This window comes from the organism of the source record quoted next, unplaced genomic scaffold (assembly GCF_019419815.1).
Source record: "Pyrus x bretschneideri cultivar Hongxiangsu unplaced genomic scaffold, Pyrus_bretschneideri_v1 Contig114, whole genome shotgun sequence".
NCBI classification, from domain to species: Eukaryota; Viridiplantae; Streptophyta; class Magnoliopsida; order Rosales; family Rosaceae; genus Pyrus; species Pyrus x bretschneideri.
The window spans coordinates 215,727-227,807 of NW_025999407.1; the positions used below are offsets into that span (position 1 = coordinate 215,727).

The following is a 12,081-nucleotide window of genomic DNA, read 5'->3' on the forward strand; positions in this document are numbered from 1 at the left end:
TTTTGTTGACTTTTTCAAAATTTTCTTAGAAACCCTCATAGGCTAATTTTGATGCCCCGGGTTTATTTTTGACATCCATTTAGTGAAATTTCAAAGTTTTAACGTAGTTGACCACCGGGGTGTCTTGGTTAACCTTTTAGAGTAACTCCACTGAGGGCAGTAGCCCGATGGACCGGTGACTGAATAGGACCCAATAGCCCCAGTAATCATCTCCAGCCCATGCAGGCGATTGCGCAGAAGGGGGGCCCAAGCAAGAGTCCGGGCTTGAATCGGTGGCTCAAGAGCCTGAGGTGGAGGCGATGCAATGCTGATGTCAGGGTGAAGATGCATGGATTTTCTCATGGATTTTTTGATCCAGGAAGAGCTTAGAGTCTCAATTCTGGTTGTTGAACATCATCTCGTAGAGGGTTTGGGGTTGGGTTGATTGAGTTAGAGATTGATTTGACCTGGCGAGTTACGGCACCGGCGGTTAGGGAGAAGGAGGGGAGAGAGGGGCTTGGAGGGTGAGGAGGTACGGGAATGGAGCTTGGAGAAGGATCATAACGGTGAGAATGAGAGGGCTTAATCAGAGATGAAGCCCTGTTTGATCATGGTGGAGACCTCCCTCGATTTCAGCGCGTTCTCGGTCGCCATTGGAGCTTTGAGAGCTCGGTGGGGGAATTAAGTGAATGGGAAAGAAAACCCATAAGTGGGATTTTTGTGGGGATGCAAGGATTGAAAGAAAGATGGGTTCTTGGAGGATTTGAGTGAGTGATAGGAGCATATTTATGCGACTTTGTTAACTATTTTCTTTGCATTTAGTAAGTTAGTTTCTATTTATTATAGTGATTTAAGCTATTTTCGTGTGTTTGTAGGTTTAAATGGCAAAAAAGGCAAGAAAGTGCATTTTGGTGCATTTTAGTGCAATTTTGGGCCAGAATGGATAGCTTGCATATGGAGCAAGGTGGATGGACGAATTTGAAGTTCAAGAGAGGCTAGGAATGTGCTTAACATCTGGAAGAATCAATTCAAGACTTGGAAGATAAGGAATCAGCTATAAAGGAGGAAACCTTTTCCAAATTTCCTTATCTTATCCAAACCTTATCTTATCTTATCATAACCTAATCTCTTTCCACCTTAATTCCAGCTGCAAGGAGGACATCTAAATCAGATTAATTCACCTAAATTTTTGGTTCTAGAAGCCTTATCATTCTCTTACATTGGTGCCGCACCCTTTCATCCCTTTCCTTCTAGAAACCTGCCATAATACCCTTTCTAGAAGGCCCATTCCCTGCTGCAAGTTCTTAATCCCTTTCCCCCTTGGTTTCTGCCAAACCCTAGTCATTTTCCCCCTAGGATTGTGCAATCCTTTTCCCTTCAGAAATTGCGTGACCCTAGCCTATAAATACATCATTATGCCGCACAATTCAAGACACCACACCCCATATATTCACACCATAATTCCCACCATATACATAGAAATTCCTCAAGTGCCACAGCAAGGAAGGAAGGAGAAGAAAGATTGGAGCCGTGCTTGCCATTCAAGACCATTGAATTGCTGGAGCGTTTATGGGTTCTTTCTATCCTTAGTTTTACTTCGATGTTTATTTTAATTTGGTTTTCAATTATGATGAACATGAGGAGCTAAATTCTTTTTAGTTAAAGGTGAATTCGAAGCTATAGACATATGTTTTATATGAATTGATTTCCTCCAGTTATTGTTTCGTAAAACATGAATGCAATTTACTTATCTGTTTGATTGATAACTTATTCTTCTATGTTGATTAAGGATGCATACTTAGTTTGCATGCATGAATTTGATGCTAAAATATAAGGGAATTTTGTTGTTGTGTTCCTTCCTAGTGCTAAAATATGTTTAGTATAATGGCACAAGTAAGGGTGTCGAATCCACAGGGACTAATTGGACCTATACAACCACTTGTTTTGCAAGAACCCTATTAGAGAATAAAACTAATCAATTTAGATAGATTTGTTGTTGTAACTTGAAAACACACGAAAATGAAATAAACACAAGTAAATGAATCAACAAGTAATAAAATGGGATAGCACCAATGGAGATGAAGCTAGGGATTCGGTTTCACCATTTCTAAACCAAGTCCATGTTTGTTAAGTCAGTTTATGCTCAGCCATCTACCTATTTCTTGAGTTTGTTTCACTTAGATATGATCAACCATATGATGTGTGGATTTGATCAAATGTTCCTAGTCATGAACCTAATTGTGATGTGCAACTTTGGTTCCTAATCAAGAATGTGTCACGCACAAGAAACTTTCATAAAACCAAAGGAAACACTCGGCAGGATGTTTGCAAAACATTCCCTTCATTCATTCCCATATCCACCAAGAATATGCATGATGTGTGCTTTAATCTTAGCTAGACAACCTGTGGTTAATTCAAATGGTGATCAAGCATTAAAATCAACACACAAAGTCACAATTAAATCAGAGAATGAAACAAGAAATAGATGGATCAACTGAGCATTCTGAATTAACTACATGGCAGTCTTGCAAGGCTACATCGAATCCCTAGAAGGAGATTAGTTACACTTCATGTTTACAGAATGTTTGACATAAAAATATACAACATGAGTGAACATAGAATTAAGGAGAAAGAACCCTTGAAGCAAAACTGATGTCGAAATCCCTTAAGAGTGGCCTTCGGTGTTGGTTCTCCAAGTGTGTTGTAAATGAGGTGGAGCGGCTAAGGTTGAATGGTTTCTGCAAATGGGAGAGAAAATGGACAGAGATGGAGCGGCTAGGGTGTGTGAATAATGGAATCCCCCTTAGAAGAAGTGATTTTGCATGGTTTTATAGGGAGTTTATGGGAGAGAATGCGGCTGCCTTTTGAAGAGTGGAGCTGGAAATGCAAAGGTGAGCTGTTTTGGTGCTGGAAGTGCATAAGGGAGCTGGAAATGCAAAGGTGAGCTGTTTGTGTGAATGATGATGGGGTGGGTGGATTTCTGGGATGGTGGATGCACGGCACAAGGGAAATATGCATGCATGTGGCTAATTTAATTGAAGATGCATGTGGAATGGCTGCAAGGATGAAGTGGACAACCTGGAATTGGTTGTACAAAGTTGGAAAAGGGTATGAAAGTGCACGGCATGGGCATGTGTTTTGAGGGTTTTTTCCTTGCTTCCACAATTTGAAAATCAGGTTTACACCTTCTTGCCTTGTGTGGAACCACCCAATCTGACTCCAATGTTTTTGCTTTATTTAGAACCACCCAATATGGCCGAATTGCACCACTTTCCTTCCACATCTTTTCCTGAAATTCCAGCCGCCAAATTAGTCCTAGATTCCTCATTTGGACTTCAAATTAACTCCCCAGAATCCTCTCCATGTTTGGAATAATGCTCAGCTACCAAAAGGAGTGTTTTTACTTCATTTGCCTTCCAATTGATCCTATTACACACTTGGCTGCACACTAACATCAAATAATGTAGAATGCAACCAGTTTAATTCAAAAACATCACAAAGAAGCCAAATATGGAAGATATAAATGCATGCAATATGTGAGTTATCAAATACCCCCAAACCTGGTTTTTGCTAGTCCTCGAGCAAACTTAAAACTAAAACACACAAAACACTATCATCTAACTAAACCACTTTCGCTGGCCAAACGATTGCACTGAGCATGTGCAACAAGCCTTTGAACCCCTAGGTGTTCCTAGTTGGAGGAGTTGTGTCTCCTGAGGGTTTACAGTGATGACACCCACAAACATCTACAAAATCTGCAAACAATTTGGTTAATACATGCTTTAAACAAACTAATAAGAACCAATGAAAGCCTTGTCATACATTCAAACTCAAAAGTTTGCCACTTCAAAGAACCGTATCAACTGTAAAGTATAAAGATATTTCTCCATGTCTTACAACTTCAAGGTCACCATACCCAAATGCTTAAGATAGAATTCGCCTCAACTCTACTCCTCACAGATTCCACTCAAGTTCTCACTTAGATCCTAAGGTTTTAGTCTCTCCACAAACATATATGAGTGAAATTATGTAAAGGGAATCAAAATTCTCACATATGAAATCTGAAATGGAAGCACAATTTCTGAGTAGATCTCATGAAATGAATCAAATGCTAAGAATATAGATAACACACACACTTACCATCACCCATGAATACATCCTCAATGATCAGCTAGGTCTTTCTCAAGATTGTAATGTAAGGCTTAGGTTATAGGTTACAAAAGAAGTGATATGAACTACTAGAGCTTGGGGCATACCAAAGTGTCCTTGAGGATCATGCTCTTCACTTGCATTTGTCTTCTTTCTTCTTTGTTTTTGGCGTCCAGGCCCTATGCCTTATAATGAGGAGATTTGGAACTTGTATCCACTTTGATTCTCTTTTTTCTCTTTCTCTTCTTTTTTTCTATAACTTTATTTTTAGAAACAACTTCAACAAAGGTGCCCTCGGTACATGCCACAATCTTGTTCTAAAGCTCAATTTACCTTTAGTCTTCATCACATTGGTATTCCCCCAAACTATAAGGTATGGCTTGTAATGGGCTAGAATGGGTAGAGTATGGTGTGGGTGATGAAAGAATTAGGCTAAAGTGTTTGGCTGCAACAAGGGTGAATGGAGCACACAAAGGGATAGGATTTAAACCTTTTAGTAGTTAAAACATGCATAGCCTAACATCGTCTCATTGAGTTCATTCATGAATGATACTAAACACATGGTATCTGCAAAAGAGAGTAATTCTTAGTATCCAATCAAAATAGAAGTAATGAGATCATTTAAAGTGAAATTGAAAGAAAAAGATAGGAGTAGAAACACTTTAAACCCTCTCAAAGAAGCAATTAGGCTCAAAGTAACTCACTAGGGTAGTCTCCACTATTCTTCTTCCAGAATTTGAGTATGGTACCTCTATCATCATAATTTCAAGAGTTACAGCTTTATAAATGACAACAAGATACAAACTTTTCATAGCAACCCAATAGTTTGTTTGCAAACATAGCCCTCCTATACATTCGTATTAGTAAGCAAAAACACACTTAACCAAAACTAACACCAAAAACAAACACAAAAACAAAAAAAACTAACACCAAAAACAAACACAAAAACAAACCTTCCATCCCACACCCCCAAACCTAAGCTAAGCATTGTCCTCGATGCTTAAAATTGTATGCAATGCAAGTAGGCAAAGAATATGGAATGGTAACAACATAAACACAAAGTAAAGAAAGAACACAAACCACACTAGGTTGCCTCCTAGCAAGCGCTTTATTTAATGTCTAGGCAAGACATAGTAGCTTGTTTACGGTGTTGTAAACTCAAGAAAATCTACAACTTGATAAACTTGCTCTTCTTCCACTTTCTCCAAATATGGTTTCAATCGCTGCCCATTGACTTTAAAAGAGGTGCCATTCTTCATGTTCTCTATCTCCACAGCTCCGTGGGGAAATGTTTGCAGCACTTTGAATGGTCCCACCCACCTAGACTTCAATTTACCTGGAAAAAGTCTCAAACGTGAGTCATACAAAAGTACTTTCATACCTTGGTGAAACTCCTTCCGTAGGATGGCCTTGTCATGATAGAGCTTAGTCCGTTCCTTGTAGATTTTGGCATTCTCATATGCCTCATTTCTGAGCTCTTCCAACTCATTAAGTTGGAGTTTCCTTGCTACTCCAGCATCCTTGTAATCAAAGTTGAACTTCTTGATGGCCCAATATGCACGGTGTTCAAGCTCCATTGGCAAATGACAAGCTTTCCCAAACACAAGGCGATAAGGACTCATGCCAATGGGGGTCTTGTACGCTGTTCTATATGCCCATAGTGCATCATTCAACCTCAATGACCAATCCTTCCTTGTAGGGCTCACGATCTTCATCAAAATGTTCTTGATCTCCCTATTGCTAATCTCCACTTGTCCTGAGGTTTGAGGATGGTACGGGGTTGCCACTTTGTGGTTGATGTTGTACTTCTTCATCAAGGATTCAAAGGGTTTGTTGCAGAAATGGCTGCCACCATCACTAATAATAGCTCTTGGGGTTCCAAACCTACAAAAAATCACATCTTTAAGAAAATTCAAAACAACCTTATGATCATTAGTTCTTGTAGCAATGGCTTCAACCCATTTGGATACATAATCTACTGCCACTAATATGTATAAGTAGCCAAAAGAGGATGGAAATGGTCCCATGAAATCGATTCCCCAAACATCAAAGAGCTCCACTACCAAAATGTTGTTCAATGGCATCTCATTTCTTCGGCTAATGTTCCCCATTTTCTGGCACCTATCACACTTAGAACAAAAATCAAAAGCATCTTTGAATAAAGTAGGCCAAAAGAAACCAGATTGTAACACCTTTAGAGATGTCTTTTTGGCACCAAAATGTCCTCCACATGCCAATGTATGGCTGAACGTTAGAATGCTTTGTTGCTCACTCTCTGGGACACATCTCCTAATGATTTGGTCAGGGCAATATTTAAACAAATATGGTTCGTCCCAAACGTAGTGCTTTACCATGGCAAGGAACTTCTTTCTTTCCTGAAAAGAAAGGTCATTTCTAATTACACCACAAGCAAGATAATTAACAAAATCAGCATACCATGGTTCTTTTTCTTGAATAACAAGGAGTTGTTCATTTGGAAATGATTCATTTAGAGGCAAAGGTTGTCCGACTCCATGGTTTTCATTGAGCCGTGACAAATGGTCAGCCACAACATTATCACTTCCCTTCTTATCTCGAACTTCCAAGTCAAACTCTTGCAGTAAGAGTATCCATCTAATTAAGCGTGGTTTAGCATCCTTTTTTGTCATCAAGTACCTAAGGGCTGCATGATCAGAAAACACAATAACTTTAGATCCCACAAGATATGACCGAAACTTCTCTAAGGCAAAAACAATAGCAAGCAACTCCTTTTCAGTTGTGGAATAGTTAAGTTGAGCATCATTTAGAGTCCGGCTTGCATAGTAGATCACATGTGGGAGCTTGTTCACCCTTTGCCCTAAAACAGCACCAATAGCATAGTCAGAGGCATCACACATTAATTCAAAAGGTAAAGACCAATCTGGTGCCATAATGATAGGAGCCGAGGTTAATTCATGTTTCAAAGTATTGAATGCATCCATACAAGCTTTATCAAAATGAAATACAGCATCTTTAGCTAACAGATTGCATAATGGACGAGTGATCATTGAAAAGTTCTTAATGAAACGACGATAAAAGCCCGCATGTCCCAAAAAACTTCTCACTCCCTTCACGGTTGTGGGAGCTGCCATATTGGTGATGATGTCAATTTTGGCTTTGTCCACCTCAATTCCTTTGCTAGAGATTACATGTCCCAACACAATTCCTTGTTTCACCATAAATTGGCACTTTTCCCAATTGAGAACCAAATTTGTTTCCTGACATCTTTGAAGTACTAAAGAGAGATGGTTAAGACATTCATCAAAAGAGGAACCAAACACTGAAAAGTCATCCATAAATACCTCAATGAATCTTTCTACCATGTCAGAAAAGATTGCCAACATGCATCTTTGAAATGTTGCTGGAGCATTGCAAAGTCCAAAAGGCATTCTCCTATATGCAAATGTGCCAAAAGGGCAAGTAAATGTAGTTTTCTCTTGATCCTCCGGAGCAATTGCAATTTGATTGTAACCTGAGTAACCATCAAGAAAACAATAGTGTGAGTAACCTGCCAATCTCTCAAGCATTTGATCTATGAAAGGCATAGGAAAGTAATCTTTTCTAGTGCTAGAATTCAACTTCCTGTAATCGGTGCAAACACGCCAACTAGCCATGGGCTTTGTGGGCACAAGCTCTTTGTTTTCATTCTTCATCACCGTGATTCCCACCTTCTTAGGTACCACCTGAATAGCATTCACCCATTTGCTATCAGAAATGGGATATATGATCCCCACATCTAACAACTTCAACACTTCATTCCTCACAACTTCCTTCATGTGTGGATTGAGCCTTCTTTGTGGTTCACGGGTTGACTTTGCTCATTCCTCCAAAAGAATCCTATGCATGCACATGGTAGGGCTTATTCCCTTTATATCTGCAATAGACGACCCAATAGCTGATTTGGACTCTTTTAACACCCTAATTAGTTTATCTTCTTCATTTGGGGTGAGGTCAGAAGCTATGATGACTGGAAGAGTTTCGAATTCAGCTAGATATGCATATTTGAGATGTGGTGGAAGTGGTTTAAGTTCAAGTTTTGGTGCCTTAACAGTGGAAGGGGTTAGATGTGACCTCGATGGTTCTAAAGGCTCTAAAATAGGTGAAACATTCAAAGGATACGGTGCCAATGCTTCCAAGGCAGCTACCTCTTCCATGAGTGCATCTTCTTCATCAAACTCATCTTGAGATTAACTCAAGACAGTTTGTAATGGTTCATTAGATTGTGCCTGCTAGAACTTAGAGAAAACAAGCGAATCAAGCACATCAATGGCATAACAATCAAGAGATGAAGAGGGATGAGAAAGAGACTCAAACACTTTGAATTGAACGGTCTCTCCTAGCACTGTCATAGTGAGGAGTCCATTTTGCACATCAATGATGGTCTTGGCCGTGGCCATAAACGGTATCCCAAGCAAAATAGGCAACTCTCGGTCATGTATAGGAGCTTCTTCCATGTCCAATACTACAAAATCCGCAGGCAAGATTAGTTTATCAATTTGAACTAGAATATCCTCTACTATACCTCTTGAATATTTCACGAATCTGTCCGCAAGTTGTAATGAGATGGTGGTGGCCTTCAATTCCCCCAAACCTAGTTGAAGGTACACGGAATAAGGCATAAAGTTGATGCTAGCACCCAAGTCAAGCATCGCCTTCTCTACCTTCTTGTCCCCTATGGTGATGTTGATAGAAAAACTTCCTGGATCCTTGAGCTTTGGTGGAAGTTTTCTTTGCAACACGGCACTTACATTCTCGGACACCACTACCTTCTCATGTGGTCCATACTTCATTTTGTAGTTGTTTAACTCTTTGAAGAACTTCCCATAAGCTGGCATGTTCCTAATGACATCAAGCAAAGGTAAGTTAACATTCACCTTACTTAGAATATCAAAAATTTCCTTAAATGACTTATCCTGCTTGCTCTTGGCAAGTCTTCCAGGGAATGGTATTGGTGGAGTGTAAGGTTTCTCGGCCTTGTGAAGATTTGGTGCTTCAAACGGGGAAGTAGCATGGCTTGGTTCCTCATTTGGTTTCTCATTTTCTCCTTGAGTAACCCATGCATTCACATGATCAGATTCATTAGTAACTTCATTGCCAACTCTATTATTGATAACCTTACCACTTCTAAGTGTAGTGATTGCTTTGGCTTGCTCTTGGTTCCTTTGGAGTATCACGGGTTGGCTTGGAAACTTTCCAACCTCTCTTTGGTTCAAGGCATCTGCAATCTGCCCCAATTGTGTCTCCATTTTGGTTAGAGTCGCCGAATGTTGTTGGAGAGTGCTATTGGTGGTTTGTTGGAATTGCAAGGTATTTTGGGCTAACAATTTAACCGTATCCTCAAGTGTAGGTTTTAGTTGGAAGTTTTGGAATTGATTATTGTTCTTCCATGAAAGATTGGGATGATCTCTCCAACTTGGGTTATATGTATTGGAATACACATCATTCCTTGGCCTTTGATTGTAAGAATTCATGAGGTTCACTTGCTCTTGGACATACTCGGGGTAAGCCTCCCTAGATGGACATTGATGAGTGAGGTGGCTTGGTATGTTGCAAATGGCACACACTTCATTTGCTTTTGGCACCATGTTGAGCACGGATTCAAGCTTCTTTTCTAGGTTAGCTACCTGCAAAGAAAGATCATGATTAGAACTTGTTTCATATACTCCAACTTTCTTACCCCTTAAATCTTTGTGTTGAGCATTAGACCCCAACATCTCATAAATGTTATATGACTCTTGAGCATTCTTTTTCTTCAAAGCTCCACTTGCTGGATTATCAACAGTTGATTGACATGTTTGGGTTAGTCCATCATAGAAAATTTGCATTTGTAAGTGAAGAGGTAACCCATGGTGTGGACATTGCAGCAAAAGGCCTTTAAAGCACTCCCAACACTCATTGAAAGGTTCTCCATCATCTTGTTTGAAGTTGAAGATTTGTCCCCTTAATGTGGCTGTCTTTTGAGTGGAAAAGAACTTCTCCAAAAACTTCTTAGCCACGGCATCCCATGTGGTGAGGGAACCAGGTGCTAGAGTCATCAACCAACCCTTGGCCCTATCTTTCAAGGTGTAAGGAAACACTCTCATCCTCAAATTTGCTTCACTTACTCCCTGCAAAGGTAAACCACTCACAACATTGTAAAATTCTTTAACATGAGCTAAAGGATCTTCATTAGGTAAGCCATAAAAAGAGGGAAGCATATGGAAATGTGAAGATTTAAGATCATAGTTTCTAGCTTCTGTGGGCAGCAAGATGCATGAAGGTGAATTTGGTATGATTGGTTGAGTAAAGTCCTCCAAAGCTCTAAGTTCATCCTGGTTGCCCGCCATCTCTTCTTCTCTTTCCCAAAAGTGCTCAGATCCTTCACTTGTTGAACTAGACGAATTCTCTTCCTCTTCTTCACGGATAATGGAGGAACTTGTTGGCACAAAGCTGTCCAAAGTGTTGCCCTTTAACCGTTCAATTCTTTGGCCTAACTCAGCAAGTCTATTTGACATATACTACCTGAAACAAAATAAAACAAGTTTGAATAAAAATCAGAAATCTACTTAAAATGAATAAAACAAGCAATTATAAGGGACTGAAATCAGTCCCCGGCAACGACGCCATTTTTGTTGTTGTGTTCCTTCCTAGTGCTAAAATATGTTTAGTATAATGGCACAAGTAAGGGTGTCGAATCCACAGGGACTAATTGGACCTATACAACCACTTGTTTTGCAAGAACCCTATTAGAGAATAAAACTAATCAATTTAGATAGATTTGTTGTTGTAACTTGAAAACACACGAAAATGAAATAAACACAAGTAAATGAATCAACAAGTAATAAAATGGGATAGCACCAATGGAGATGAAGCTAGGGATTCGGTTTCACCATTTCTAAACCAAGTCCATGTTTGTTAAGTCAGTTTATGCTCAGCCAACTACCTATTTCTTGAGTTTGTTTCACTTAGATATGATCAACCATATGATGTGTGGATTTGATCAAATGTTCCTAGTCATGAACCTAATTGTGATGTGCAACTTTGGTTCCTAATCAAGAATGTGTCACGCACAAGAAACTTTCATAAAACCAAAGGAAACACTCGGCAGGATGTTTGCAAAACATTCCCTTCATTCATTCCCATATCCACCAAGAATATGCATGATGTGTGCTTTAATCTTGGCTAGACAACCTGTGGTTAATTCAAATGGTGATCAAGCATTAAAATCAACACACAAAGTCACAATTAAATCAGAGAATGAAACAAGAAATAGATGGATCAACTGAGCATTCTGAATTAACTACATGGCAGTCTTGCAAGGCTACATCGAATCCCTAGAAGGAGATTAGTTACACTTCATGTTTACAGAATGTTTGACATAAAAATATACAACATGAGTGAACATGGAATTAAGGAGAAAGAACCCTTGAAGCAAAACTGATGTCGAAATCCCTTAAGAGTGGCCTTCGGTGTTGGTTCTCCAAGTGTGTTGTAAATGAGGTGGAGCGGCTAAGGTTGAATGGTTTCTGCAAATGGGAGAGAAAATGGACAGAGATGGAGCGGCTAGGGTGTGTGAATAATGGAATCCCCCTTAGAAGAAGTGATTTTGCATGGTTTTATAGGGAGTTTATGGGAGAGAATGCGGCTGCCTTTTGAAGAGTGGAGCTGGAAATGCAAAGGTGAGCTGGAAATGCAAAGGTGAGCTGTTTTGGTGCTGGAAGTGCATAAGGGAGCTGGAAATGCAAAGGTGAGCTGTTTGTGTGAATGATGATGGGGTGGGTGGATTTCTGGGATGGTGGATGCACGGCACAAGGGAAATATGCATGCATGTGGCTAATTTAATTGAAGATGCATGTGGAATGGCTGCAAGGATGAAGTGGACAACCTGGAATTGGTTGTACAAAGTTGGAAAAGGGTATGAAAGTGCACGGCATGGGCATGTGTTTTGAGGGTTTT

The 12,081-nt window shown here is 39.8% G+C and overlaps 1 pseudogene; it reads left to right on the plus strand.

The window, feature by feature from the left end:
• Positions 1 to 9,987: 9,987 nt before the first annotated feature.
• On the plus strand, positions 9,988 to 10,098 carry LOC125474017 (annotated as a pseudogene).
• Positions 10,099 to 12,081: the final 1,983 nt, after the last annotated feature.